Source organism: Saimiri boliviensis, chromosome 18 (assembly GCF_048565385.1).
Source record: "Saimiri boliviensis isolate mSaiBol1 chromosome 18, mSaiBol1.pri, whole genome shotgun sequence".
NCBI classification, from domain to species: Eukaryota; Metazoa; Chordata; class Mammalia; order Primates; family Cebidae; genus Saimiri; species Saimiri boliviensis.
This window is the reverse complement of record NC_133466.1, coordinates 35,059,182-35,078,777: the sequence shown is the minus strand read 5'-3', so window position 1 is coordinate 35,078,777 and position 19,596 is coordinate 35,059,182. Positions and strand designations below refer to the sequence as shown.

At 34.1% G+C, this 19,596-nt stretch overlaps 1 protein-coding gene across 3 annotated transcripts in view; it reads right to left on the bottom strand.

Annotated features, from left to right (window-relative positions):
* The window catches only part of CADM2 (cell adhesion molecule 2), a 1,054,563-nt gene that overhangs the window by 978,286 nt on the left and 56,681 nt on the right, over positions 1–19,596 (bottom strand). The window lies entirely within an intron of this gene.

Below are 19,596 nucleotides of genomic sequence, written 5' to 3'. Positions count from 1 at the left end.
TCCCAAGTAGCTGGGACTACATATGTGCACCACCACGGCTGGTTAATTTTTTGTATTTTAGTAGAGATGAGTTTTCACCATGTTGGCCAAGATGGTCTTGATCTCCTCACCTGGTGATCCACCTGCCTCGGCCTAACATTCTTAGATGCAGAGACTGCATGTAAATTTGTGTCTTAAATTTTTAAGTAGCCAAGTTTTTAGGCAAGACTCTGTCCCAAGACGTATATAATGCAATAATATAAAGGGGACAAAAAAAAAAAAAAAAAAAAAAAAAAAAAAAAAAAAAGCCCTTCTTAGTAGGAGAGAAGAGTCTAACACAGAGTGAGGCCGGATGATATTATTTTAAAAAGTCCTGTAATCCCAGCACTTTGGGAGGCTGAGGCGGGTGGATCACGAGGTCGAGAGATCGAGACCATCCCGGTCAACATGGTGAAACCCCGTCTCTACTAAAGATACAAAAAAAATTAGCTGGGCATGGTGGCACGTGCCTGTAATCACAGCTACTCAGGAGGCTGAGGCAGGAGAATTGCCTGAGCCCAGGAGGCGGAGGTTGCGGTGAGCCGAGATCGCGCCATTGCACTCCAGCCTGGGTAACAAGAGCGAAACTCCGTCTCAAAAAAAAAAAAAAAAAAAAAAAAAAAAGACAGGATGGAGACTCCCACCCTCCATGCTGCTGTAAAGATAGAAGGCGTTTGGAGAGATCATTTGAAAACTGTAACAAAGGATCATTGCATCTCCCACAGTACCTGAATAGGAATAAAAAGTTTTTTTTTTTTTTTTTTTTTTTTTTTTTTTTTTTTTTTTTGTACAAAGCAACTAAGAACAGAAATAGAAAAGGCAAGAACAATATACAGTTAGTGATCTCTAATCTTGGCCTAGAGCATGTACTTTCAAGAGTGAACTTTGGGCAACTACACATACAAATAGTGAGTGTCCTTGCAGATTTAACACATTGGCTCTGATCTGGCAAATCTACATGTCCACTTCACAAAGGAGAAAATATGAGAAACACTTGAAGGGGAATATGAGAAAGATGGCTAACAGGTACCATTCATATGTATCACTATAACTATTCTTAGCTACAGCCAACATCACAATGACAGTAAAGCAGAATCATATATATTTTTTTTTTTTTTTGAGATGGAGTTTTGCTCTTGTTGCCCAGGCTGGAGTGAAATGGCACTATCTCAGCTCACTGCAACCTCTGCCTCCCAGGTTCAAGCCATTCTTCTGTCTCAGCCTCCCAAGTAGCGGGGATTACAGGTGCCCACCACCACGCCCAGCTAATATTTATTTATTTATTTGTATTTTTAGTAGAGATGGACTTCACTATGTTGGCCAGACTGGTCTCGAACTCCTGACCTCAGGCAATCCACCTGTCTTGGCCTCCCAAAGTATTCGGATTATAGACATTTTCAGAAAAAAAGCATGAAGACTTATAATTACTATTCAAAAAATAGATTACATAAATGTAATGATCAAATACTGGCATAAAAACAGACACATAGGCCAATGGAACAGAACAGAGAAATCTAGAAACAAATCCATACATCTATAGTGAAGTCATTTTTGACAAAGGTGCTAAGAACATACCTTGGGGAAAAGACATTCTCTTCAATAATATGTGCTGGAAAAAGTGGATACCTACATGCTGAAGAATGAAACTAGACTCCTATCTCTCCTTATATAAAAAAAATCAAATAAAATATATTAAACGCTTAAATCTAAAACCTCAAACTTTGAAACTGCTACAAGAAAACTTTGGGGAAAACTCTCCAGGACAGTGGAATAAGCAAACGTTTCTTGAGGAAGAATCTACAACCGCGGGAACCAAAGCAAAAATGGACTAATGGGATCATATCAAGTCAAAAAGCTTCTGCACAGCAAAGGAAACAGTCCACAAACTGAAAAGACAGCCCACAGAATGGGAGAAACTATTTGCAATTTAGCCATCAGACAATAAATTAATAACCAGAATATATAAGGAGCTCAAACAACTCTTTAGGGAAACAAATCTAATAATCTGATTTTAAAATGGGCAAAAATGTGAATAAACATATATCCAAAGAAGATATACAAGTGGCAAACAGGTAGATGAAAGGGTGCCCCAAATCACTAATCATTAGAACATGCAATGTAAAACTGCAAGGAGATATCATCTGCCCTTAGTTAAATTGGCTTTTATCTGATAGGCAATAATAAATGCTGGCAAGCATGTGGAGAAAGGGGAATTTTTGTATACTGTTGGTGGGAACGTAAATGAGTACAGCCACTATGAAGAACAGTTGGAGGTTCCTCCAAGACCTAAAAATAGAACTATTATACTATCCAGCAGTCCCACTGGTGGGTGCATACCCAAAAGAAAGAAAATACATCAAAAAGAGATGGTCACTTCCATGTTTATTGCAGAAGTATTCACAATAGCCAAGATTTGGAACCAAGCTAAGTGTCCATCAACATATGAATAGATAAACAAAATGTCATACACATGCACAATAGAGTACTATTCAGCCATAAAAAAAAAAAAAAACAATGAGATCCTGTCACTTGCAACAACATGAATGGAACTGGAGGTCATTATGTTAAGTGAAATAAGCCAGGCAAATGTCACATGTTCTCACTTAACTTTGGGGAGCTAAAAATGAAAAGACTTGAACTCCTCAGAAGCCCTGAAAGGTAGTGTGGGGGCATAAAGGGGAGTGGGTACAATTAACATCTACAAAATATAGTTAGATATAATAAATAAGATCTAGTATTTGACAGCACAACAGAGTGACTGTAGTCAACAATAATTTCTTGTACATGCTTTTAAAAGTAACTATAAGACTTTATAACACAAAAAAGGATAAATAATTGAGGTGATGGATACTCCATTTACCTTGATGCAATTATTATACATTGTAGGCCTATACTAAAATAGCTCATTGCACTCCATAAATATATACACCTACTATGTACTAGCAAAAATTAAAAATTTTAAAAATGTGTTGACCCTAATTATTGGAAATACCAGTATTAGGATATTAATAATGGACACATACAAATTAAGACATGACTATGCATGCCTCAGAAGTGGGTTTCAAAACTACTATGTGACACACTGATTTGAATAACCTACATATGCTTTTGATTCCTAATCACTTAGGCCATTTCTCTTTTTGATCCTGATATATTATATTTGCCATTCTCTTTCCTCACACACAAGCTACACATATTCACAAACTTTTAATTGGTCAGAAAACACTTCCAGAAAATCTCAAACTGTTATTCTTTTCCTTGCTTTTCTGTCTCACCCATTTCTCTACTACATAGTTTCCTTTTCTAGATCATTTTTTCCCTATCATTTTATTTGCTCTAATATTCTATTGCCTGGCAACATAACCACATCAGGAAATACAGGGAATATATTCAGAATACAAGGAAAGCAGACTTTATCCAACACACTTTTATGAGTGGCTGCAGAAAGGGGATGATGATTGTCTTGGGTCTATTTCAACAAACCTAACAACTTAATTCAGAGTGTTGAAAATTCTTTACCCTGGCATTTAGTTATAGCTGTCTCAATGAAAGAAAACAGTATAAACACAAGGAAACTACCTAAAAATAAACTTTAAATTCCCATTCCGTGAGCACCTTGGGAGTAAAATTACAATCAGGGAAGTGTGAAATGTAACGTGTCGTTAGGGAATAAACCCAACTTTTAATTACTGTTGGCAGCTAAAGAATATTGTCCTCAAAACTGGTTAATTTCACATTTGTGTAAAACAATGTGATTTTACCATCGCAAAAAGCAAAAATGACAGAAGAATGGAGACATAGCTTTTGATTTGGCTTAATTAAAAACAAAAGCAAAACATCAGCTACGTTTCTTTATCTATACATTTTTAAGCAGAATTTTTTCTTATTCTCTGTTTTCTCTATGCAAATCAATGATAACTATGAAATACAGATAGATAGAGAATATATACTGAAAATCTCTCAGCATAAGAAAGAAAAAGAATATTTATTAAGAAAAAGAAATGTTATTTTCTTACAATTGCCATGACAAGTTTAATGTAGTCTTTCCTTGGCAGCAAGGAAGGCCACTGGTATCACAGCACGTATGTTTTAGTTCATTTCATTCTCTTTGTCAAGGTAAGTCACGCAGCAATGCTCATATAGCATGTGAACAATGAAACCATTTGAAAAAACTGTTCCTACCAGGTTAGAAACACATTTCTTACAGGAGCTAGATTTGGACAAAAAAAAAAAAAAAAAAAAAAAAGTAAAAAGAAAGAAAGAAAGAAAGAAAAGAAAAGAAAAAAGAAAAGAAAAAACTGCTCCTAAAAGTCCAAAGATGATATTCCACATGGTCAATTTGACAAATCCTACTAGCACAATTCTCAATATAAGAATGCAGACTCATCAGGTGATTAATGGGAGAGACAGGTAAATACTTCATTGCAATGCATAAACAATTGATAGAGAAAATGCACAGTAGATTAAATGTATATATTTAAATTCAAAATTATTATACTGTAACAGATCATTTCTTTTACATTTTTTCTTAAAAATAAGACCCACAATTTTAGTATATTCTGCATGTGTCTTTAGTGGTAAATTTGTCTCGTTTGATTCTGAGTGTCCCCACATGACTTCCCCTGTCTGTGCTTTTGCAATAACAGCATGGAAGAAAGAAAGACTGTTTCACCAAAATGGCAATGTGGTCCTCTGCCCACAAACTTCCTTGAATTGTCTTTCATGCCAATGTTATCTTTGTGACTTTGTTTCCAGATCATTATTTTCAATTTATGTAACTCAAGATAAAAAACAGTAACTAGGACTACAAAACCTTCTAGAAAGTGATTTTCATTTCAAATATAGCCACTTATTTATTTGTATCCTAAATAGATTACTCTTGACAAACTGTATTGGGCATATAGATGTTCAGTTATCATAAGGGAACTCAGTACTGACAGACAAACATTTGGCCAGGTGAGGTGGCTCACGCCTGTAATCCCAGCACTTTGGGAGGCTGAGGCAGGTGGATCACGAGATCAGGAGTTCAAGACTAGCCTGACCAATATGATGAAACCCTGTCTCTACAAATATATATATATATATATATATATATAAAATATTATATATATATATATATATATATATATATGTGTGTGTATATATACATAAATTAGCCAGGCATGGTGGCACATGCCTGTGATCTCAGCTACTCAGAAGGCTGAGGCAGGAGAATTGCTTGAACCAGGAGGTAGAAATTTCAGTGAGTCAAGATTGTGCCACTACACTCCAGACTGAGAGCAGAGCGAGACTCTATCTCAATAAAAAAAAAAGGACAAACATTGTGAAAATTAATAAAACACATAATTAGTGAGTAACTTACATGAAGTAAGCAATGATAAATACAGAACATATCAAGACATGAGATAGAGTCTTTGCTATAAACGTATCTGCAGGATCATAAAATGAAAAAAAAAATCCTATGCTAAAGATATGTAAAGTTTTTTACAGAAAAGTAAAAGGGGATAATTCATTACCTGGTGAAAATGATAAAATAATACTAGAAAAGAAACATCTGAATTGGCTAATGGAGATGGATTTCAGCAGCTGGCGAAGAAAAGAAAAATCACTTTGGATAAGGGGATCACAGTCAGACAGAAGTCTAGAAAGACTTAAGTTCCAGGATGGAAAAGTTGCTGAGAAGAGCTGAGAAGGTAAAGAAAATCAAGACAAAATAAACATTTCACTTCCTCATCTCTGGATTCACCATCCAGCCGTCTCTAACCTACTCTAAGCCTTGCAAGGCTAGTGTACTAACTCAATTCGCTGCCTCGTCTTTTGACTGCCTGTTAAGTCAGTGTCAATGCCCACAGAAGACGGAGGGAAGAAAGGTGAGTAAGGCATGAGTTGAGTGTTTATTGCCCTAGCTCCACATCTGTGAGTGCGCCAGTGGCTGAATCTATCAGCCACAGATCACAGCAAATGTCAGGCAGTCCTTTCCATAGGGCTTTATCTGGCTCTGAATCCAGCAACCACAGCAGCTCTTCAACCCGCACCTCACACTGCCAGATGGGAAAGGTGCCACAATTACTAGTCCCTTGGACTTCACTGGCCCTTATGCTTTTCCTACATCCTCCCTACCTCTCTGTAAATAGTCCCTTTATAAAATTCTACTCAAGTTAAACTAATTTTAGTATACCATCTGTTTTCTGCTGCAACCATGACTGATACAGGATGGAGAGATATTTAGTTTTTTAGGGTAGGAGTTTCTCAGGGGAGTGATGGAAAGAGTTTCAGAAATGAGAACTTAATTTACAAACCAGGGTAATGGTGGACTCGTGTACGCCAAGATTAAAGATCTGGCTGGGAAAAAAAAGATGTGGGCTGTAAATAGAGTTCTCTTCCTCTGAGATTGGAAGGAAGAATGTAGATACGTAAATATGATTAAGATGGAGGGTCAAGGGAGGTCAAGAAATATCCTGTTTGAAAGGATTTATTTGTTCAGATAAGTAGATAGCATGGCAATTTCTGTGGAGACAGCAGAAAATGGCTCAAAAGTTCATAAAAATAAAGATGATTTTGATTAGCAGTGAGAAAGTCTACTATTGACAATAATAAACATTAATAAAGAGTTGAGGCTGAAAATTATCCATGGACAAAATAGGCTGTATGTCCTTGCCATTTTCTTTAGCAGTGTCTTACAAATGATGTCAAGATCCCTTCATTGAGTCTGTACTGAAGGATGAGAATAACAAAGCAAATAAATAAAATTTCTGGTGACAGCACAGTGGAGTTGTTTGCCATTTGATCTAGGTTACATAACGAAAGAAATTAACACAGCAAAGTTTGTGTGACTAGAATAGGAGAGAGCAAACTCTTGTCTAAGTATTTCTAGAGGTGAAACTAGAGGAGAAGTGATACTAAGGTTGAGAGGTAGTCAGAGAGTGAATCTTGGAGTTTAAGATATTTAATGCAGAGAAGTTCTAGAAAGGATAATGTCCCAGGGACCAGAGGAGTGGGTTGCTGAAGTAGACTGGAGCAGAGGAAGTGAGAAAAAAACAAATCTGTGAGAGTTAAGAATTTGACATCTGTGGTTTATTGAAATATTTTAGCATGATGCCCAGTTTTCAAGTTAGAGAAATAAGTGTGAGTGGGTGAAGAAGTGCTATTAAAACATCAGCCCTTCCACCTGTGTAAGATGCTAAAAGTGAAGGAACATGATAAATATCCCATTGAAACTCTTTTATGAGAACAAGTGTCACTAGTCCGATACAAGGTGAAGATTCAGTTTGATGGCAATAGAAGATTTTCCGAGAGCAGTGTACCAGGAGTTTGTAGAGTGATGAGTAGGTTGAGAATGGATCTAAGAGGTAGGGCTGCAATGTATAAGGATAACAGTCCCAAAGATAAAAGCCCATTGCACTTCAGCATTAAATGAATACTCCATTTCAAGATCACAATGGTGAGAAACACACTGCTCACTGTTCTAACAGAATCACTACATGAATGGCCTTGGCCTCCTCTGAGATACATATATATATATATATATATATATATATATATATATATATATACACACATTTTGAAATCCATACTGTCCAAGATAAACCCTTTTTTGCTTTGTGAAATTTAGCAAAGTCAATCATCAAACTGAGACAAAGAACAATTAGCATCTACTTTTATCAGGTGGACATCATCTAAGAGAAAGATCATTAACAAAGAGACTTCCGTCCCATCTAAAGAAATAACTACTACGAGACCATAAAAAGTTCATTTTTTTCACACTTAGAATTTTCTTTGGATTTATGAAATGCCAAGCATGAATAATTCAGCTCATAAATGTCCAAGATACACAAACTGCTTTTGATTTATTGCTAGAATATGTATAGAATATCGGTAAAATGACACAATTTTCAATACCAAATTTAATTCAGACCAAAAGCAAAGCACAATTTCTTCTTTTATATATTAAAAACACTTCTAAAATAATATGTTCTTCAAACAGAAATAAAATTCAAGTATAATTCCACTTAATAACTGGAGCGCACAAGTTACCAAATTTTAATCTATAATTTGTAAATAGGGAAGGAAATAAATGTTATAATAGTATTAAAACATTCAAATCGCTTATTTCAGTAAAACAGTATGTGAATAAATTGAAATATCAAATGAATAAGGTATACACATTCTATGGATGTGGATAATAATTTTGAAATATCTTTTAGAAAGTTGAGGTGTAAAATGTATGACAGTCCTGTAGTGGAATTTGGTGACAGAATAATCATTTTACCTTGTTTCCTGATTTCTCAAGTTTTCACATTGTTATTAGAAAAATTTAGACCTGTTTAATACAGAGATTGAATTCTGAGTATACCAGTCTTTCGTATGCTCACACCAAATATCACAAGACTTCTATTTTCTTTCTTGTATATACTGAAATACATTTTATTTTCTCTACATTAACAGAGGAGCCCAATAGCTCTCCAGAATTTGGTCTTTAGAAATTTTGAAATCAGATAAATTTGTATTTAAGGATACCGATTGGCACTGTAAGACCTTAGGTAAATTATACAATTTTTTTTTTTGATTCATAGTTTTCTTAGTTCTAACATAAAAACAACAAATTTCTACATAGCATGGTTTATGTGAAAATTACATGAGATAAACTAATAAAAATGTCTGCCTCAAGCCTGACCTGTCATGCATTCATTATTCATTATTGATCCCTCCCCAAGTTAAGAAAAGCAGTTTAGGGAGAAGGTCACAGTCAAATGTGAATGGTTCAATACAAAGAACAAAGCTATTGACATTCTACTGCATCGAGTTTAAATTGTGCCTCTACAATACGTCAATTGTGTAGACATGGCAGCATGTTTACCTTCTCTGATATTAGGGTTCCTCATCTGTAAAACAAAAATAAAAATACCCAGCTCAGATTATTCTAAGGAGGAGAACGGGAAATCCACACAAGGAACTGACATATGGCCTCATATATCCCATAAATACAAGGAGTATTTGTTGTTGTTGTTGTTGTTGTTTCTATCTCTGCCCTGTTTAGGAAGTTGAATTATTTTAATAGTGTAATAGCAAAATGATGCCAAAAAAAAAAAGAAAAAAGAAAAAAGCATTCTGTATGTATATAAATGATATTTATTTTAAAAATAAATGTATAGGGAGCTAATTTTATTATTGAGATCTATGTTAAAGTTAAGACTGCTTCAGGCAACTATATCAGCAGAACTGGATTTAAAACCTCTCTGCCATTAACATGCTGTGCAACTATAGGCAATGTTAGCAAGTTCATTGTTCTGATATCTATAATACACCTATCTCAAATATTCCACTAGAAGATTGAATCAAATATTTTAATGTAAAGCTCTTTTACAATGTCTACCTTAGGGTAATTATCTAAAAATATTTGACTTTATTATTATTCTACAACATTCGGATTTTTGAGTCAAAATCAATGAATTTTTATAAAGAAATTGTTTGCTCATTTTTAAATTTAGAAATATTACAAATAAAATAGATCATGAAATATGAAAGTGGTAGTCAAGTTTAAAAGATGTTTATTAGAATATAATTTTATATTTATAGCATATTAAAATTATTTCAGTGAAACTTCTCAGTTATTCTAAGCACTTATCTAAAAAGAATTTTAGAAAGAGATAATAATAGTGTCATAAAAGCATCACATGAATAAATATTAACAGCACTAGGTAGAAAAAGATGCACTAAGAGAAAAACAACGGGTCAAAAACTAATGTGTAGCTTTCCTTAGTCTTTAATTACTATAAGTTAGCTGACAGTAGTACATAAGATAGTTGTTTAACATACATTTATACAGGGTATATACACTAGCATCTTTAAACTATAGTAAAGTATCTCCATTTTCAACAAAGCAGATTAATATAGAGCTTTTAGTTGTATATCTACCACAATTTTAACCCAATATAAGAAAGAAACAATGCTTTCTAAAAAGTGTTGGCAGTTCTGACAATGAGATACTTGTTGCCCAATATGCCTCTGGGAAATTTCTGTATTCAATTAAGGATGTTTTAATGTTTGGGACATTGGCTTTTGCGGTACACATAGAAGATAAGCTATGCTGACTTATTTTGTTCTCAATTTCTCTTAAAATTCAATTTGTCATACTAAATCATGAGATTTTACAGTATAGGCATAAAAGAAAACTACCATAATTTGGACAAAATATAAAACTACAAGGAGGATTAATCTCAATGTTTTATAAACTATCAAGTTTAATAGCAAATAAAGTAATTGGACATTTGCTGTATTCTGCTTTATTGAAATACTTTTCAATAAGAATGAAAACTATGCAATTATTGGCATTTAAATATATTTGCAAAATATTTTAATTTTTAAGTTAGATAGTTATCACTGTACATGTAATTTAGCAACTGGTTTGCTATTGGATACTATGGAGTACATAACAATTTGAACATATAAGTGAATCAAGCTGTGATCTTCACTTCCTACAATGGAAATTAGTGCAAAATATCGAAAAATTATTTTTGGAAGTCGATCTATAGTTCACAAAGAATTTTTATCTGATATTAAAACTTATTTAAGAATAATGTAAATTAGTTAAAAGAAAATATTTACTGTGATTTTTTTTTTTACAACCCTGGCGTTTGACTTAAAATGAGCTTCATTTGCAGTTTATTTAATGTTAGTCACTCACTGGCTTAACCATAAAGTGCTTCAGCACCCACCTGTGAAAAATGTGTGGCAAAGTGTGGAAACTGTAAAGTGGTTCAGAGCCAGAAAATCGTTATTTCTTTGAGGATGGCATTTCAGATTTATGGACCTAATTTTTCTCAACCATTAAAAGAAGAGTTGCCAGCCAAAGATTCAAAAGTTATCAGCCATCTCCTGAATTCCAGAAATAATGTGTTTTTTTTTTGGAAACATGACATAGTGAAAACATTCAGAATCCGTAACTTTGTTTAATATAAACTCCATCTATTATCATGTAAGCAAATTTAGGAAAAATGACCCACAATGCTTATTTCACAGGGATGATTTTGGAACTAGGTGAATTGGCATATGTAACAGTGCTTTATAAACTCAATAGTGCACCATTACAATGTGCATAGTGCCTTTGACTTCATTGTTCAATGTTTGTGAATATTCATTGAGAAGCAGGAACAGACATGTAAGTGGACAATCACTATGGCAAAAGCTAGCAAGCCCAACGTGTTAGTTGAATGTAATATAGCTTATTAGTCAGCTATATATTGGGTAAATATGGTTAATATTTCCTAAGTTTTACTCATGAAAAAAAGAACAAATGACCCAATGCCTATCCACCTGCTTCCAAAATCATCCCTGTGAAATAAGCAGTGGGTTTTCCTAAATTTGCTTACATGATAATAGATGGAGTTTATATTAAACAAAGTTATGGATTCTGAATGTTTTCACTATGTCATGTTTCAAAAAAAAAAAACACACATTATTTCTGGAATTCAGGAGATGACATGTTTGAATTCCAACTAATCCATGCCTAAATAAAAGTGTATACCTAAGCTTTCTATAATTTTTATGTTTGAATCAGCAGATTTCTTGATTATAACTGCTTCAACAGAGACTCAGATAACCTGCCACAAACCTTAAAAACACAGTAAGCACTTAAATTACAAATAATATAAACCAAAAATAATTTTAACTAACTCAACTGGAACATGAAAAAACCTTATTTCATTTTGACATAAATTACCTCACGGTTTTACAGATCAGTGAATTTCTGTAGTTTGAAAAGATGAACGGAATAATGTTCATTCTAAAGAATGTTAAGTAGTGCAATTATATTTTTCAGTCCCATCTGACAAAGAGTAAGTTAGTTTTAATTAGTTATAGAAAAACCTGGCTTAAATATTGTTTTTCTAAGGCTGAATGACATTTACCTAGGTTTATATTTAATGAAACAGAAAAAGAAAATTTAAACTAAAACATACTGATTCATTAACACAATCACAGTATTTTGTATTTTCTAAAAATTAAGAAGCTTTTCTTCAATGTTTATATGATTCTTGCAATAAGACTATTGTACATTGTATGTTAATGCAAATTTTCCTTCTGAATCTATTGTTTATGTACACACAAATTCAGAAGTTGCTTCCTTTATACAGTTATTTCAAAAATTTAGTTTTTTAAAAAAAGAATTAATTAGTGTATTTTCGGTGACATATATAAGTAAAAAGCAAAAAAAAAAAAAAAGAAAAACAAGAAAACAAAAACTATAATTACTGACTTTCCCTATAACTGACTGTAAATTGATATCATAGTAACATCTCATAAATAATGTTTTAATTTGGTTTATATCTTTTGTTATTTGGATAAGAGTATAATATCAATTTATTTTTGAACAGATAATGTGGAATGTGTGCATTAAGCTGTGATAACATTTATGCTCAATCAGACCTTTTTATAACTTATTATGATTATGACATATACAATATAGGGTAATGGTTAAGGGGACAGGCTCTAGAATCAGATCAACTTGGATTTTGAATTCTGACTTCTACATTAACTGGTTATATAACTTGGGCAACTGAGTTTAAATTCCCTCAGCGTCCCTTTTCTGTCTATAAAACTGAAAAACTGACATGAGCTACCTCAAAAAACATATCTGGAAATAAAATGAGAAAAGACACAGGACAGTGTTGGGCTCTGCATGGCAGTTACTCTTATTTTCATTTTTCCTTTGATGGCTGACAATTTGTGAGATATTTGTGGCTTTTATATCAGAGGACAAAAGCATGTTTCACTCATTGTGTCAACGGAACACTCCAGTTCTGTATTTTTCAACCACTGAAGTTTAAACATGTGATGGCTGGTGAAAACAAATAAATGTTTGGTATTTTCATATTTAGCTACCACAATATATAAGAAAGAAAACTTTGTTTCTCACTTTCGATATGAAAGCTTCTGGCAAAGTTACTATGTGTGTAGAACATGACTTGAGAAGCAAACCCCCAAACTCATATGAATATTAAATAATCTGTCCCGAGAGTGAAAATATTCTTAAGCACATAGATAAATAGATATAACAAAATGGAGAGAACACAACTATTTCAAGCATTCAATTTTAAAGCACAGATCACCAAATTAACAAAAAAAGACTGATAAAAATGGGTAACTAAAAAAGCATGTAGTATTCATATATGTATTTTATTTAGGAGTGACAGAAACTTTTTCTATGTTGGAGCATTAATTCACACCTCAACTTCTATTCTGAATATTTAAAGTTATAAGTGATAGTTCTAAATAATAGCAGATGCTTCATAGTCTTGGCTTCAATAAAATGGTGGTTTGAATTCTTATAATTCCAATTCAAGCAAGGAGAGAGAGGCTGAGACATTTTTCCTCTAAACTCATGAAACAAGAAATCCAATCTTTACCACTAGTAATAAACCTACTGGGAAAACTGATAGGGAGGCAGAAGAAAACATAAAATTGGTGCCATCTATACAGCCCTGTTTCAGGAAGAGAGCAAAAGAGAAAAATTGCCTGAGAAATCGCAAATAAAAAGCATGTTTGATAAGATAGAAGACATATTAAAGAGAAAAAAGTACCCTGCAAATCAGTCCTACTGAGGTAATAAGTGCAAATCCTACAGAGGATTTCTTAGCTGAAGGTGATCTAAACAAATAAAACAAAAACAGAAACAAAATCCTCCAACAACAGCAGTAACAAAAACTAAGCATAAGTACAATCTTCGGCATGTCTTTTATCTAAAATTGGATCTGAATTCGTTTTAAAGTTGAACAGTTCTATAAATCTCCTCTATATGATGGCACTTAAAATTCTTTCTTTAGTACTCACTTTCTAAAATAATATTAGAATTATATTTTATAATATAATATTATATTATATATTATAAACTTTTAAGTTTATAATATAAATTATTCTGAAAACATTTTAGCAATTGCATAGTTTTGCTATTTAGACTAAAATGCTCATTTTATAGGTAGGAAATTAGAATCATAACTGTAAAGACATATATGTTTGTGGAAATTTGGGGTTCATATTATATAGTTTTTATATATTATACTAAAATAAGAAAATGGTCTAATACAACACTTCAGGAGTCTTAATGGATATGCTGAATTTATGATTCGGATAAAATTAGACCAGGAGTTTTATTTTGTTTGTGTATACATTTTTATTCTACTGTGTTTATTGAGTATTATATAGTATGCATATTGATTACCGCATGTTGATGAATAAAACACGGCCTCTGCCTTAACGGAATTCAAAGAGCAGACAAGAGAAAAGTACACTGCCAATGCTGTGTGGCAAGAGTTACAGAGTGTTAGATATAACAAGCAACACTAGAACAAGGAAGGAAAGTGATTTACAGGTTCATCCAATGAGGAACAAAAAGGAAAACATTTAGGCCATGGAGCTCGGAAGAGGTGACATGTGAAAGCAATTTGTTGGTAGTTTTCGAACTAAATAAGTAACAATCCTGAAACAATTCTCTAGGGTAGCAGAATCTCTACCATTAGATTTGAATAAAGACTACTAGGAATACAAGAAAGACCTAGAGAGGAGGAATGCCCCAGCTGCTGCACTATAAATCAAGAATATTCTCCAGTCACCCTAAGCCCTTAAGTTACAAGCACAAAGTGTATCCAAATTACAAGTATAAACTCAAACAATCTGGGTAAAATATGTGATAACGACTAAAGATGCTTAGAACATTTGCATATGGGAAATCTGGGAAACTGGGTGTTTTCAGGGGAATTCTTGTGAACGAATTGGGAAGATGGTTTTACAATGGGGCTGTTCGAGATACTCTCTCGTCACCCTGTCCCCTCCTCTTTTTGTCTGATAATATCTATGAGCCCCTGGCTCGTAAGCCATTTTGTGCTTATGTAATTTTTTTCCTCTGTTACTAGTTCAGCAATACCAAAAGAAACACGCCATGTATTGGAAGAACCGTGTGCATCCTAAAACGCACAGTCTCTCTGTAAGGAGCCACAGTCAAAAAGATGTCTGTGCTTAGTTCTGTAAGGACAACATAATCCATCAGCTAAGTTAGCAATCCTTAAACTGAGTTCTTTAAGATCATAATATGTGTTTCACAAATATAACACAGAGAGATGCTAGCAATGTTTTCCTGTAGAGAGTATTTTTAAATATAGGGACGGAAAAAAAAAGAAAACCAAACCCTAGGCATGTTTGAATACGCCAGGCTTGTTTGGTAACGTCTGTTCCTTTCATAAAGATGACATTCTTGATAAATTCCAAGATGTGGCCTGAAAAATCACCTACACTAACTTTTTTCATTTGGTTCATTGATGTATCAAAAGCATTTACCAACTAAAATTGGCAATGCACGTCGAAAATGAAAAGCAAGATTCTGTGCTTCTCAAATTGTTTTAGAAAAAGAAGACAAAATTTGGACAATTTCACCGTGAAGATGATTCAAACAGCTTTATCTCTTTTTATTTCTTTTTCCTTTTCTTTTCTTTCTTTTTCTTTTTCTTTTTTTTTTTTTTTTTTTTTTTTTTTTGAAACAGCATCTCACTCTGTCACCCAGGCTGTAACGCAAAGGCACGATCTTGGCTCATTGCAGCTTTACAGGCTCAGGCAATCCTCCCACCTCGGCCTCTCAAAGTGCTGGGATTATAATCGTGAGCCCCAGCTCCCAGCCTAGCAGCTTTGTTTATAAAGGGAAAAAAGTAATACCATATAAGGTGAATCTTGAAATAATTTGAGAAGTAGCCAAAATATGCAGTTGTAATTTTCTCTGCTACAAAATGCCTTTACAAAGGGCTTTTTTGTATTGTGAGGCAATGCCAATAAAAGCCACCGGGACACACATGCACATGCATACACACTATACACATACATAGACAAATACCTGGTTTATATACAATCATCTGATTAGTTAATTTCATACCTAATTTTAAGGTAATATATGTTATAGACTGTGTTCTCATTTTAAAATTGGTATTTGTTAAACTATTATTGACAAATGTGAAATCAAAGATGTTTTGCTTTTTCTGCATTACTTAGCACTTTATATTTTTATCACATTATATTAGCTACGTTTCTGTTTCATTAATGTGTGAAGTATAAATTATGAATAAAAACAGATTGTTTATTATAGGTGTGAACTTGTTCATGACACCATTTTAATTCAAGTTTGATTGATATGTTCATTAGAGCTCATGACTTGCTGCTGACGTCTGGGTACCTATCATGATTTTCAAATATGTTCCATGATCAAAAAAGTTGGAAAAGTTTAATTTAAGCAGCAAAAGTATTCATTACCTAATCCTAAAGCAAATGTCTGTTAAATACTTAACTCTATTAAAGGGCTATACTGGATTGCATTTTTTCTGATATTCTGAGTTGGAATTCAGAATGTTTTTTACTGAATACATAGTAAGTAGGATTCCACTGCCATACAATTTAGTCGCATTTCATCTAGTACTAAGAGAAGAATAAAATAAACTGTCCCAGAAAATAAATTGTATTTCAAAACTCAAAAATCAGTCAACTATGGTACCTCTATTTGAAAGATAATCACATTTGTACACACTTAAAATAATATTCTTAAAAATTCATATCATATCAAGATAAAATACATACCTTTGTGTTTGTGGACAGTGGGGATTAGAATGGGGAGGATCAACTAAGTTTAGCAACCTGAAGGAAAGGGCCTGGCACTTCCAGCTGTTTTAGAATCTACGTACCAGAGTGTGATTTTTTGAACTGGACAGGTTACCATTCTGAATTTCAAATTCTAAACTCGTAATTGGAATATTTTCTCTCCCTCACAATGCTGTTCTCTTAGTGATAATTTATAATTGGCTTGGCACATTCTAGGCCTTCATTTAATGATGATTAAAATGGTAGCTTCTATACTGCTTATTTCCTGATCTCATTTCGTGTTAAAATTGCATTTCCTGGATAATAACTTGGAGTTTTTTTTTTTTTTGCTAGCCTTGTTTCTCTATTTTGAAATGTAAACATAGATTCATGAAGCATTTTATTCCATCCTGTGGCATGGATACTTGACAGTGTTAGAGTGGCCAATTGCCTGGTTCTCTCAGGACTGAAGGGATGTACAGGACTTAGCATTTTTGTTTTATTTTCTGTTAGATGATTTCACTCTGTCAACCAGGTCAGAATGCAGTGACAGGATCACAGCTCACTGCAACATTAACCACCTGGGCTCAAATGATCTCAGCTCAGCCTCCTGAGAAGCTGGGACTACAGGCATGCACCACCACACCCAGCTAATTTTTAATGTTTTTGTAGAGATGGGGGTCTCACTATGTTGCCCAGGTTGGTCACAAACTTCTGGGCTCAAGCAATCCTCTTCCCTCAGCCTCCAAAAGTGCTGGTATTACCGATATGAGCCACCACACCTGCCCAGCAATTTCAATGCCAAAACTGGGAACATTATAGGCACACCAGAATGGCTGGTCACTCTCTAGCAACCACCTAAATCTCATTCTCCTTATCCATATTATATTTTAGCCACAAACCAAATTTCTAGCACTTTGTATCTAAGTTGGTCCATGGGATTAATTCTGCCCAGTGGAATGATGTGCACACTTCTGAACCAAGTGGTTAACTGTATTATGCAACTTCCCAATGCTTCTTTCCTTCTACCTGCTGGCTGATGACACCAGGTACAAGGTGGCAACAACTTGGGGCTCTGAATCGCTGTGTGGAGTGGGGTTTGCCATTTCTTATCAGACTGTGTAGTAGGTGAGAAATGAACTTCACTGTGTTCATTCATTAACATTTTTGAGTTTTTTATGATATCAATAGTACATCCTACTTAAATGACAGAACTTATTTTTAAATAATATTAAAAGCAAAAGTAATGTGTTCATTGCTCTTACCATAGATGGCATATCAAGCAGCTAAAAACTCTAGTCTTCATGAACAGTATTGTCTTCTAAGAAAAGTTGCCGTAGCAACGTAAAATGATCTGAGTTTAAGTAAATTAACTCACCTTGGAGGCTGAGGCAGGTGGATCACCTGAGGTAAGGAGTTTGAGACCAGCTTGGCCAACCTGGTGAAACCCCATCTCTATTAAAAATACAAAAATTAGCTGGACATGGTGATGGGTGCCTGTAATCCTAGCTCCTTGGGAGGCCGACACACGAGAATTGCTTGAAACTAGGAGGCGGAGTTTGCAGTGAGCCAAAATTGTCCCACTGCACTACAGCCTAGGGGACAGAGTGAGACTTTTTCTCAAAAAATAAAATAAAATAAACTCACAATTTTAACCCTCAACAGGCACGTGGTATCCTTAACAGGCAGGTAGTATCATTTCCTCGATTTTCATGGATAAACACAGGACTTAGAGGAGTTTTATTTTCGTTTAATTTGCACAAAGATAAATGTCAAACCTGAGAATAAACTCCGGATTTCTGAAATGAAACTCTATGTTCTTCCATTACGCTATGTTTCCTTTACATATTCTATAATCACAGGTACGTACAGACACACATACATGCACACACTATAAAACAATAATAATAGAACAGACACATGTTCACGTTAGGTGAAAATGTCTGTTTCTGTCTAACTAGAAAGTTACTAGAAATTGCAAAAACTGTTAGAGCTTCTGACAAGTCTGTTATGAAACCAAATATGGCCATTCTGGGAACATTCGTTGACCACAGATTAAGCAACAGTGTTAAGAATATTTTCTTAGTCTTAAGTGGTATGTATTCAATTTCCAAATGATGGTTCTATCTATATATTTCAATTAAGTTTAACTGGGGTTATCGTAACACAATAAAATCATTAAGATAATTAACCTAATATTCTCTTCCTCCATGTTATGGAAACAAGCCTGAAACTTAAACATAATAATACTGTGTTATAATTAAGGATTTCGTTTACAGAGAAATTTATTATATTCCCAATTTTTTTCTTCCATTTTAGCTATAGAGGCAATGATAATGGGTTTAAAAATCAAGGCAAGATGAAAAAAGCTGTATGAAAAGGTGGTTGGCAGGATTTTGTCTAAATGAAATAAGAAAAAGATGGGATTGAATTTGAGTGTTTAAAAGTTAACATTAAGCAAAATTACATCAGGATAAGAATTTTTTTCTATGGCTGAAATGAGAACTTAACTGGTGAAACATTTATTTTGACATGAAGATAAAAGTGAGAGAGAAATAACATCACAATATATTGCTTCATCAGAACACAGTTTCAGCTTCATGCAATGGTACCTCAAGTTGGGATTTTTTTTTTATTGTACTTTAGGATCTGGGGTACATGTGCAAATCATGCAGGATTGTTACATAGGTACATACATGGTAAGGTGGTTTGCTGCCTTCATCCCCCTATCTCCTCTATCTGGTATTCTCCCCTCACTATCCCTCCCTACTCCCCACTGTCCCTCCCCTAGCCCCCACCACTGACCGCAGTGTGTGATGCTCCCCTCCCTGTGTCCATGTGTTCTCATTGTTCAACACCCTCCTATGAGTGATAACATGCGCTGTTTGGTTTTCTGTTCTTGTGTCAGTTTGCAGAGAATGACGGTTTCCAGATACATCCGTGTCCCTATGAAGGACACAAACTCATAGT